The 12,114-nt window shown below is 45.9% G+C and overlaps 1 non-coding gene across 1 annotated transcript; it reads left to right on the top strand.

Annotated features, from left to right (window-relative positions):
• Nucleotides 1–9,405: 9,405 nt before the first annotated feature.
• Nucleotides 9,406–9,477, top strand: TRNAD-GUC. Its single transcript has one exon. It is a non-coding gene; the product is annotated as a tRNA-Asp (tRNA).
• Nucleotides 9,478–12,114: the final 2,637 nt, after the last annotated feature.

Consider the following 12,114-nt stretch of genomic DNA (forward strand, 5'->3'; position numbering starts at 1 on the left):
GCAGCGCGAGCCAATGGCTGCGCTGCTATCAATCTATCCATTAAACAGCCAGACTCCGTGGAGAAGAGGATGTCGGGGGACGTGCACAGCAGGTGAAGGGGCTCAGATAAGTAAGCTGGGGGGCTGTCATTGCCAGGTGTTTTTTCATAGGATGCATTAAGGGGGAAAAACACGAACCTTTACAACCCCTTTCATTTATTTTCATGTGGAGAGCAGTTGATACCCCATGCACGGTTGGATATCGCTTGGGTGTTTTAACCCTATGAGGGTAAATGTTTATGTGCCAAGCATGAGAGTGCAAGCAGGGGCGGACTGACAACTCATGGGGCCCCCGGGCAATAGAAGATTATGGGGCCCCTGGGCTTACAGATGGCCACCACGCCAGGAGGCAGTGCAGAGGCGGGGCAGCTAAAATCTCGGGATTTTCACATCAAAAGCATGTCGGTTTCGGACAGATCTAAAAAAAACATAGATTTTTACATACTGTCCCTGGTTTTACTGAGCCTGGCAACCCTGATGGGGCCCCCTAGTGGCATGGGGCCCTCGGGCAGTGCCCGACTGACTCAATGGTCAGTCCGCCCCTGAGTGCAAGGCATCTGCAGTCGGTGAGTGCGTTTCTTAAGGGGAGCGGAAGCACCTTTACATGTGGTGTGGTGGAAGATTTGGATCAACACAATCGGTATAGGAGTAGAGTATATATTTGAAGTCACAGAAAAACTAGAGAGTAAATACAGTGTTCACTTTCATTTATTTTAACCGGCTCACACAGATATACTGCGGCAGAATCTCTCTCCTGGGTGAAATCCTCTCCATTTACGGCTTTGCCAAGGAGAGCTGCGGGAGGCAGGCTTGCGCAATCGCGTGTAAACACACAAGAGAAGACAGAGCGTGTGTTTCTACAAAGTAGAAACCAGTATCTGTTTTCTCATTTAGCCCGTCCCCTTCCCTCCACAGTTAGAACACACAATAGAGAACACAGTTAGGCTGGGTTCACACTACTACACTACTTTCATCCTACTTTGCTCTGCTACATTGGTCCTACATTTATCCTACATTGGTCCTACATCCATCCTACTTTCATGAACAGGATACTACTTTGGTCCGACTTCAATGATATTCAATGGGCCTGAAGTAGGATCAATGTAGGACCAAAAGTAGTACAGGGAGCATTTTCAAAGTCGGACCGACTTGTGTAGGACGCTACAAGACGCTCTCATAGGGAAACATTGAACACAGAGCAAAGTAGGATGAAAGTAGTGTAGTAGTGTGAACCCAGCCTCAAGGAAGAAAGAGCTAAACTAGCAGTGAGACAAGTTAGATTAATTAATTAACCATAGTGAGACCACCTGTCCCCGCCCTATAAACTGCTCCCAAGAACACAGACACACGTATTTTTTTCTTTCTTCGTACCTGGAAGGAGATGAAGAAGACGTGAGGCAAGTGCTCACCCCCGGTGCTTCCGGGTTCTTGAGCTAAGGGGTGGCCGTATACCGGGTGCTATCTCCGGTCCCTCAGCCTGCACCCCGTCATCCTCTGGTTCGGCAGCAGTGGAAGTGTTCCCCGAGAGGCCGCCATACATTCCCCGTTCTAAGACGGCTACATGGATACCGGAGGTTTGTTTGCGCTCCACAGGTCGGAAACGTCGTAGTGGACCGCGCGCATTGATGATGCGCTTCCGGGAGTTCCGGAATTCGCGTCCAGAGACTGAAGGGACGGAAAAGTAAGCGCCAGTGGCGGCCCGGTTTTTTATATATTACATTATTCTGATGTTGGGCATGAATTTTCGTTTATTTTAAACAGCGGGTCTGAAGTCTGGGGGTTTCCCATAGCGTGGCCGCGTCACTTCCGGTCTGGGGTCCCACACTATTTCTGACCGGCGGGGTCTGCTATGGCTGCACTCAGCCTAGGCAGCAGATCCCTTGGCCGGTCAGAGGTAGGAGCGTTTTTTTGGGTTGCTCTTTTGCGGGTTTTTTTCTCTATGGCAGTTAAATTCTATAAAAGAGGGACTTTCTCTCTGTCTTGTTTTCCCAGATGGCGTCCTCTGGTAAAGCCAAGAGAAAGTCCAAACACACCTTCTGCAACAAATGTGAGCAGCCCATGCCGGAATCATATACAAGTGACACCTGTGTATCGTGTTTAAATCCATCTGACAATGCCAATTCGTTTCTATCATGGTTTAAAGGGGAAATGTCCAATACATTTAAAGAAATTAAAGACTCTCTGGTGCCCAAGAAGAGGAAGAGAAGTTCCAGGGGTATTTCCCCCACTGCAACTATCTCCTCCGGGGAATGTAGTGCTTCCTCTTCCGATCCGGAAATACTATTACCCAAGGACAAGGTTCCTAAGCTACTGTCGGCAGTGAAGGACACTATAGAGTCATCCAAAGATGTATCGGCTAGGCCGAAGAAAGATCAATTATATTACTTTCCTCAAGTCCCAGATATGAGATTTCCGTTTCACCCCATTCTTACTGATTGGTTCAAAAAGGACTGGCCCAACCCTGACAGGAAAACCGATGCGGGAGCCCGCTTTAAAACTTCTTATAGGTTGGATTCTAAGATTTCATCCGAGTGGGAAAATCCACCCAAGCTGGATCTGGCGGCTGCCCGGATGGTTAAAAAGTCGCTGTTTCCCTCTGACGAATCCTCCAAATTGTCCGACCCTTTAGAACGCAAGGCGGATAGCTTAGCTAAAAAAAGTTATCTAGCTGCAGCCTCCACCTCAAAAATTGCAGCTTCCTCAATCCCGGTAGCTAGAGCCCTAAGGGTCTGGCTGAGTCAATTATCTTTAGATATAGAAGAAGGGGTGTCTAGAGAATCTTTGCTAAAAGATGTTCACATGATGAAGTCTGCCGCCGAATTTTTATGTGACGCCCCGGTGGATGTTCTAAAGTTTTCATCCAGATCCCTCGCTTTATCCAATGCAACCAGAAGGGCGCTTTGGATAAAACAATGGACGGATGACTTATCATCAAAGTTCAGCTTTGTTAACATGCCTTTCCACCCTTCATCCATGTTTGGCCCTCATTTGAAAGACATTCTCAAATCTTACAACGAGGAGAAGGACGCTTCTTTTCCCGTGGAGAGGAAGAGGCTTAATAAGCCGTTTTATGGAAGATCCAGATACTCCCCAAAGAAGAATTATTCTTTTCGGGGCAGAAGACCCTTCTATAAGAAAAAGCAGGATTCAACGGCGGCCAAAAAGCAGCCCTTCAACAAGCCCAAAGAAGCCTGACGCCATCAACGCCTCTCCTCCTGTGGGAGGCAGGCTGAGGTTTTTTTCTCAGATCTGGCAAAAGACATCATCGGACTCCTGGGTGACGGACATCGTCTCCAGAGGGTACTCCCTAGAACTGAATTATTTTCCTCCACAGAGGTTCATGCTCAACAAGCCCTCCAACCCAGTAGTTCTAGAGTTAGTGGAGGATTTTATAAAAAAGCACGCTCTAGAAGAAGTTCCAGATCGAGAGAAATTCCAAGGTCTCTACTCCCCAATATTTCCAGTTCCCAAGGCCTCTGGAGGGTGGAGGCTAGTAATAGACCTCTCTTTCCTAAACCAGTTTTTTGTAAAGCGCAAGTTCAGAATGGAGTCAATTCGGTCTGCCATTGCGAACATAGAAGAGGGAGACTTCCTAGCGTCAGTCGACCTTCAGGACGCATACTTGCACATCCCTATCCTAAGATCACACAGGAAGTATCTACGGTTAGCTCTGCTCTGCAACCACCAGATTCTCCATTATCAGTTTACTTGCCTACCATTTGGCATCACCTCAGCACCTCGAGTCTTTACAAAAGTCGTGGTGGTCCTGACGGCAGCCCTTCGCCTACAAGGGATATGTGTAACACCCTATCTAGACGATTGGCTAGTCAGGGCTCCCTCAGAAATTGTGTTAAGGCATCATCTTCTCGAGACCCTTCAAATGCTGGGCTCTCACGGTTTCATTGTGAACGTAAAGAAGTCCTCTCTGATCCCTACTCCAATCATTTCCTACCTCGGGTTCACAATAGACACCCTTCAGATGAAGCTGTTCCTTTCTCGTCAGAGGGCTTCCAATATCCAACAGGCAGTGCAGGATCTCCTGCAATCCAATCACTGCTCAGTAAGGAAGGCAATGAAGGTTCTAGGTATGATGACTTCGTCCCTGGAGGCTGTTCCATGGGCCAAGGCCCACTTCAGGATGCTTCAGAACTGCATTCTGTCCCAATGGGGCAGGAGCCGAGACTCTTTGGACAGGACTATCAACATTTCTCCTGTAGTGAGGAAGGATCTCATTTGGTGGATACATCCTCAACGCTTCCGGGGGGGCAGATCCCTCAGGACTCCGATTCAGACAGTTCTCACCTCGGATGCTTCAGGCTCAGCCTGGGGTGCTCATGTAGGGGACCATTGGGTACAAGAGGCCTGGTCTCGGAGAGAGCTTCAGATGTCTTCGAACTTGAAAGAGCTTACTGCGATCAGGAAGGCACTCATTCATTTCAAGTCCGAAGTTCTCCACAAGTCAGTTCAAGTACAGTCAGACAACTTGGCGTCAGTCTTTTACCTGAACAAACAGGGAGGAACACGGAGCCCCTCCATGCAGAGGGAGTGTGCCCGCATCATGCTCTGGGCGGAGGAGAACCTGTTTTCCCTAACGGCCACTCACATCAGGGGTGTGGACAATGTGAGAGCGGATTGGCTCAGCAGAAACTCGATCTTGCCAAGGGAGTGGGAACTGAACCCTCAGGTTTTCAGGAAGATCACCTCCAAGTGGGGCTTGCCTGAAATGGATGCTATGGCGAACTCCCAGAACAAAAAGCTCCCTCAGTTCTGCTCCCTTTCCAGTATGGGGGACCCGCTAGCAGTAGATGCTCTCTCGATAAGCTGGAGGAAACTTTTTGTCTATATCTTTCCCCCGACTCCGCTGATCCCGAAGGTGCTGCAGAAAATTCGGGACGAGAAGGTGAGGGCAGTAGTAATCCTACCATTCTGGCCCAGGAGGGCATGGTTTCCGCTAGCCTTAAATATGGCAAGGAACCAGGTCTGGAAACTGCCCATCCAGAAGGACCTTCTTCTCCAATCGGGGATGCTACATCCGGGCCTCGAGAAACTCCAGCTTGCGGCATGGAATTTGAACTCAGATCCAAGGCCTGTCGCAGGAGGTTATAGCTACCCTCCTGGCTTCTAGGAAGCCTGCTACCTTGAAAGTCTACAGCAGAGTGTGGTCCCTCTACTCAGCCTGGTGCGCCAGGACTTCATCCTCCCCTGAGCAGGTAGCATCTCTCTTACAATTTTTACAAGAGGGCTTCCAAAAGGGCCTAAAGCCGAACACCCTAAGGGTCCAGCTGACTGCTATTAACTCCTGCCTGAATGGAATATTTTCAAAAACTCCTCTCGTCAGCAGGTTTTTCAAGGCAATTAATAAAATAAGACCAGCCTTCCATAATCCGTTGCCAGCTTGGAGCTTGCCCTTAGTACTAAAAAGGTTAACGTCACCTCCCTTCGAGCCTCTGGAGAGTTCGTCCTTAAGGTTCCTCACTTTCAAGTGCACCTTTCTGGTAGCAATTACGTCCGCCAGAAGAATAAGTGAACTTCAGGCCCTGTCGTCCAAGGAACCCTACCTCAGATTACTTTCGGACGCAGTAGTCCTAAGAACTATGCCGGGTTTCCTTCCCAAGGTTTCCACCTCCTCAAAGATCAATCAGGAAATTGTGTTGCCTGTGTTTAAAGATGGATCTGAAGATGACCTACACATTTTGGATGTAAAGAGAATCATCTCTGTTTACTTGCAGAGAACCTCGGAGTTCAGACAGTCTGAGGCCCTGTTTCTACAGTTCCAAGGGCCAAACAAGGGGAAAAAAGCAAGTAAATCTTCACTGGCGAGGTGGATAAGAGACACTATCAAGCACTGTTACCTTTTGGAAGGCAAAGATTCCCCTCTTCTCCTAAAAGCTCACTCTACAAGATCTACAGCTGCGTCCTGGGCCGAGAGGTATCATATTCCAATGGACCAGATCTGTAAGGCGGCGACGTGGGCTTCACCGAACACCTTCATAAAGCACTACAGAATAGATGTAGTATCGTCCGAGGGATCGGCCTTTGGCTCGAGAGTGCTTCAGGTGGCCTTAAACCATTGATCCCCCTCTTTTCTTTTTTGCACTGCTTTGCAAATCCCATTGTGTGCCGCCGTAGGACGACCAGGAATAGGAAAATTTGTTCTTACCTGAAATTTTCTTTTCCTGTAGTCCGTAGGCGGCACAGCTTTCCCTCCCATTAAAATTACTCTATTGCTGCATAAAATACGTGTGTCTGTGTTCTTGGGAGCAGTTTATAGGGCGGGGACAGGTGGTCTCACTATGGTTAATTAATTAATCTAACTTGTCTCACTGCTAGTTTAGCTCTTTCTTCCTTTAGGGGTTAGAAGAAAGCTTAACCCATTGTGTGCCGCCTACGGACTACAGGAAAAGAAAATTTCAGGTAAGAACAAATTTTCCAATTTACTGCTGCTGTAATCACAAGTCGGATGTCAAAAGTCGGATGGTTAGGACAAGGCTCCTACTTTGGTCCGACTTCAATGATATTCAATGGGTTGAAGTAGGATCAATGTAGGACCAAAGTAGTACAGGGAGCATTTTCAAAGTCGGACCGACTTGTGTAGGACCAGTTAAGACAGCTCTCATAGGGAAACATTGATTTTCACACATCATGCTACATGAGCTCCCAATGTAGGACCGTTGTCGGACAAGTGTGAACCCAGCCTTAACAGGTAGGAAGGCTGCCGCTCCAGGTGAGCACACTAGAACAATCAATGTCCACTCAGAAACCAATGGGTGCAGGCAATGCACGGGATATGCAAAAGAGGAAAGATATGGACAGCCTCACTCCAATTTCTTAAAAAGACGTGCCCTTTATTGGGTAAAGGAAAAATGCACTACAGGTATCAGCACACAGTGGGAAAAACAGCTGATGCGTTTCGCATTGGATATCAATGCTTAGTCATAGCTACAAATGAAAATAAAAAGTAACCAATATATACACACACACAATGGTTTATACTCAATTTGACCCACCCAGCATCTGATTGGCTCCGGCAAATTGCCGTTATGCAAAACACATGCGGGGGGGGGGGAGGATGAAGTGAAAAAGAATACACACACAACAACCTTGCATGTAAAATAACAAAAATATATATATATATATATATGCATTTTACAGGGCAACAATAAATGTTCCCAAAAGAATGACATTTTATGCATAAAAATAAAAATAAGTATAAAATGAAATGACAATAGAAACATAATATATACGTGTGGCCCAAGAAAAGGGAGTAATAAGTATACATGTGGGTTTGAAAGAAATATGTGAATAATAATGTGTCATGGTGAAAAGATATAAGTAAATATATATATGTGTGTGTGTGTATATATATGTGTGTGTATATATATATATATATATATATATATGTGTTATACAAAAAAGTGATAAGAAACTCGACATGTGTACCTCAATAATGTGAGATGCGCGAGAAGTGAAAAAACTCGTATGTTTAGCATAGGAAAGTAAATAAATAAAGTGTTTTATTATATTATGCTACATAAAACATGTGGATCCTTATCGTGGAGCATGTGATGTCATTTTGTCTTGAAGCAAGGACAAAATCGCGTGGGCAAAACAACAAGTCGCATTATACGTTATAATGTAGCAGAGTATAAGTGAATAAATGTAAAAAATGTGAAAATACATGTAAACGTATGTATAAAGTATAAAAATAACAAGTGGCTCATTATATAAATGCAAGATGATGGTGGTAATAATGTGTAATAAAGGAAAAAAGTAAAAGCCCAGGAGAGCTGCGGGAGGCAGGCTTGCGCAATCGCGTGTAAACACACAAGAGAAGACAGAGCGTGTGTTTCTACAAAGTAGAAACCAGTATCTGTTTTCTCATTTAGCCCGTCCCCTTTCCTCCACAGTTAGAACACACAATAGAGAACACAGTTAACCCCTTGATCGCCCCCTAGTGTTAACCCCTTCCCTGCCAGTGACATTTACATATTAAATAGTAATTTACATTTACATAGTAATCAGTGCATATTTATAGCAATGTCCGTTGCAATACCGCAAAAAATCGCAGATCACCGCTATTACTAGTAAAAAAAAAAAAAACACCATTTAAATGCCATAAATCTTTCCTATAGTTTGTAGACGGCGACGCTATAACTTTTGCGCAAACCAATCAATATACACTTATTGTTTTTTTTTTTTTACCAAAAATATGTAGAATACATATCGGCCTAAACTGAGGAAAACATTTTTTTTTTAATTGGGATATTTATTATACCAAAAATTAAGAGATATTGTGTTTTTTTCAAAATTGTTGCTCTTCTTTTGTTTATAGCGCAAACAAATTTAAACCGCAGAGGAGATCAAATACCACCAAAAGAAAGCTCTATTTGTTGGAAAAAAGGGACGTAAATTTTGCGCAATTGTCAGTTAAAGCGCTGCAGTGCCGTATCGTGAAAAATGGCTGGCCATTGAGCAGCCAAATCTTTCGGGGTTGATGTGGCGGCTTTAGGAAAATTTCTAATTTTTCCATTTGGCGCAGTGGTGGGGCATTCAAGTGTGCACGTGTTAAACTTGCAGACCATCAGTTGTGTATAAAACTAATACAGTATTTCATAACAAGAACATCATAAAAACAGCCAGACATGGTGGTGGTAGCATGATGGTCTGGGGCTACCTTGTAGCTTCAGGACCTGGACGACTTACCATAATTGATGGAACCATGAATTCTGTGCTCTACCAGAAAATCCTAAAGGAGAATCTCCGGCCATCAGTTTGTGACCTTAAGATCAAGTGCACTTGGGTTATACAGCAGGACAATGATCCGAAACACAACAGCAAGTCCACCTCCAAATGGTTCAAACAAAGCAAAATTTCGGGTTTGGAGTGGCCTAGTCAAAGCCTAGACTTAAATCCAATTGAGATGCTGTATCATGACCTTACACAGGCCGTTCATGCTGGAAAACCCTCCAATGTGGCTGAATTAAAGGGGTTGTAAAGACAAAATTATTTTCCTATTAAATTAAAGTCTGACAGTAGCTGATAAAGTAAAAAGTAATGTTTTGTATTATAACTAGTTTGATACCTGTTGAAATTGAGCCAAGTCTCCCCGCCGGGGAGATGCGTTTTCGTTTTCGACACAATTGACCGGCGGCGCTCGAATCAAGGAAGGTGGCGATAGCGCTGGTCACCAAGTGTTCCTCATTAGTATAGTGGAGAGTATCCCCGCCTGTCACGCGGGAGACCGTGGTTCGATTTCCCGACGGGGAGTTGCGTTTTCCTTTTCTACCCACGTACCGACTCATTTCACCCGCCGCGCTCAGCACAAGAAAGGCGAAGGAAGCGGCGGCGGCCCAGGCCGCCACGTGCTCCTCGTTAGTATAGTGGTGAGTATCCCCGCCTGTCACGCGGGAGGCCGGGGTTCAATTCCCCGACGGGGAGAAGCGCTCGTCTTTTCTACCCACGTTTCTACCCACGTACCGATGCACTTCACCGGCTACGCTCGACTCAAGTCCTCGATTCACCTCCGTCACTCCTGAATCGTTATTCTCACTGACTTCCTGGTTTAAGGTGCGCGTTCATTCTTGCTATGTCACGTGCCTAAAGGGAACTACAAATCCCATTAGGCTTAGCGGCGTCGCGCCTGCGTAGAGCCATTTTTTTTTATTAAAACGGCGGGCGAGAACGAGCAAAGTTCTCGAACAAACATAGCCACACTCTAGTATACACCCCTTCACGCCCCCCCAGCCTATACCCATTCATTCCTCCCCAGTGCCCACGTTTTTAAAGACCAGTTTCACTTTCAACAGAGCTATGGGGGCGGAGTGAAGGCGGGGTTGTAAACAGTTCTGGCAAAGAAAATGAATGCAAGGGAGGCAGAGCTACAGCGTCCTAGAGACGCCCACTTATGTCCTACCTCCGTGCCTGTGAGGGATAGAGAGCGTCTTCTGAAAGCAAGGGGGCGCTACATGTATTCTGAGTGAGCATGTGGAATCTGGGGCTCCCTCCAGAGAGAAGACGTTTAGTTTAGTCCTCTACCCAGCACAGGCTGCCATGTGGCCTCAGGTGGGTGACCTGAGGGCCTGAAAAGTGAATGCTGAAACCTAGGGTGCTACTGAGAGCTGACTGGGGGAGGATGTCCATGGATCCTGCCTGGTATCATGGAGGAAGTTGACCTGCATCCAGGGTACAGACCCCCTAAAGGGATCCTAGAGACTGGTGTTGCTGAATCCCCTTTGGGTGCTAAAAGTCTGCTGCTGGGTGTAAGCTATGGGGGACACTGGCTGGTGTCCAGAAGAGCAAGGTTCTCCTAATTCCTTCTAATAGCAAGAGACGTTGCTTCATTCTGTACAGTCTGCTACACAGTTCTTTTTAGAAAGCGGTCCACAATTGTGCATCGTTTAACCACCTCAATACCGGGCCTATTCTGGTACTCCTCTCCTACATGCAAAAATCATAATATTTTTGCTAGAAAATTACTCAGAATCCCCAAACACTATATATGTTTTTTTTTATCAGACACCCTAGGGAATAAAATGGCTTAGAATGGGGGTGAGAGCAGGTTTAAAGTGGTTGTAAAACTTACACACCACTTTCTACCACAGGTAAGCCTATAATAAGGCTTACCTGTAGGTAACGTGGATATCCCCTAAACCTGCACAGTTTAGGGATTATCCACTGTATCACCATGTGCCGACGTCATCGGCACATGTGCACTGAAGATACGTTCATGCCGTTTTTAGCTGATGTGCCGTGACGTCATTGCGGCTCCAGCCAATTACATCGCTGGAGCCCGCGAACCTGAAAGTAACATTCCGGAGACATGTCACCCGTCACAGCAGTGTATAGTGACTGCTACACCAGCTTCGATCTAAGGTAAGTATTTCCATTATGCCTTGGTCTTGCAGGTTTTTTTTTCTTTTCTGACGTTAAAGCATATCTTGTTTGTTTAATTTCAAATCCATTGTGGTGGTGTATAGACCAAAAAAGATTAGAATCGTGTCGATGTCCCAATATTTATGGACCTGACTGTATGTCTGTACTTACCTTTGCTGAGGGCACTCCAGTCTGGTCACATGATCTCCCTAGAGGCCATCTTCAGTGAGAGATCACCTACAACATCTATCCGGTTCTGTCACTTGTAGACTTGCTATGGGACATCCATTGTCAACTGTACCTCCTCTACATTGAATCTGGCACTGGAAGCCGATCATGTGACTGGACTGGAACACCCCTAAAAAAGATAAGTACAGACATCTTTCCCTTACAGGGTAGATAGTATAGGGGTTAGAATGGGGGTGGGTGTAGGTTTCAGTTTAGATAGTCTTTGACTGGTCTTCTACTTTAAGAGGAGGGATAAGGTTTGGGTTTGCTGCTACCATGGGTTCAAGATGAATCCTGCGGGTTTGACGTTTGTGGTGACGTATAGTGTGACTGTGATAGTGTGGTGGACAATCTGGTGCTAACTGACACTGGCTGTGAGGCCCACTAACTTCCACTGATGTTGCTGGTGACACTAATACAGTAATCAGATATAATACTGTACACTGTCACTGTACTGACACTGGCTGGCTTACTTACAGATTTGGCAGATTTTTTTCTCCCTGCTTTTCAGGGAGAAGAAACAGCCAGATTGCGGTCTGTGTACAGAGTCCTGTTTGTTTGTGGTTGGCCACAGCTGATCAGCTGGAATAGAGACAAAATTATTGTCTGTAACCTGCTAACTGACTTGTGCTGTAGTCAATCACAGCACAGATTGGCAGGCGGCATGAGAGTGCCCTAAACTAGGAAGCAGGCCGACAACATACATGTACTTGGCGCTGCCTGAACTCGCAGTAGATTTACCATATTTGGTCAAAGATGTCACTATTATCCCCACCCTTTCCCTTATTTAGCTGATGACAGCTGTCATTTGCATATGAGTACCGTTGAAACTGGTCATGTGCAGTGGGTGAGCCGGGTTTTCAATTTCAGTCGGCAGTTGGCGAACATCACGATTATTTTACAACAAGGGACTTTTTTGGTAAATTGGTGATTGGTGTCAAACATCTGGGTGTCTACTTCTAGGTGACACTTTTT

The sequence above is a fragment of the Rana temporaria genome, chromosome 4 (genome assembly GCF_905171775.1).
Source record: "Rana temporaria chromosome 4, aRanTem1.1, whole genome shotgun sequence".
Taxonomy (NCBI): Eukaryota; Metazoa; Chordata; class Amphibia; order Anura; family Ranidae; genus Rana; species Rana temporaria.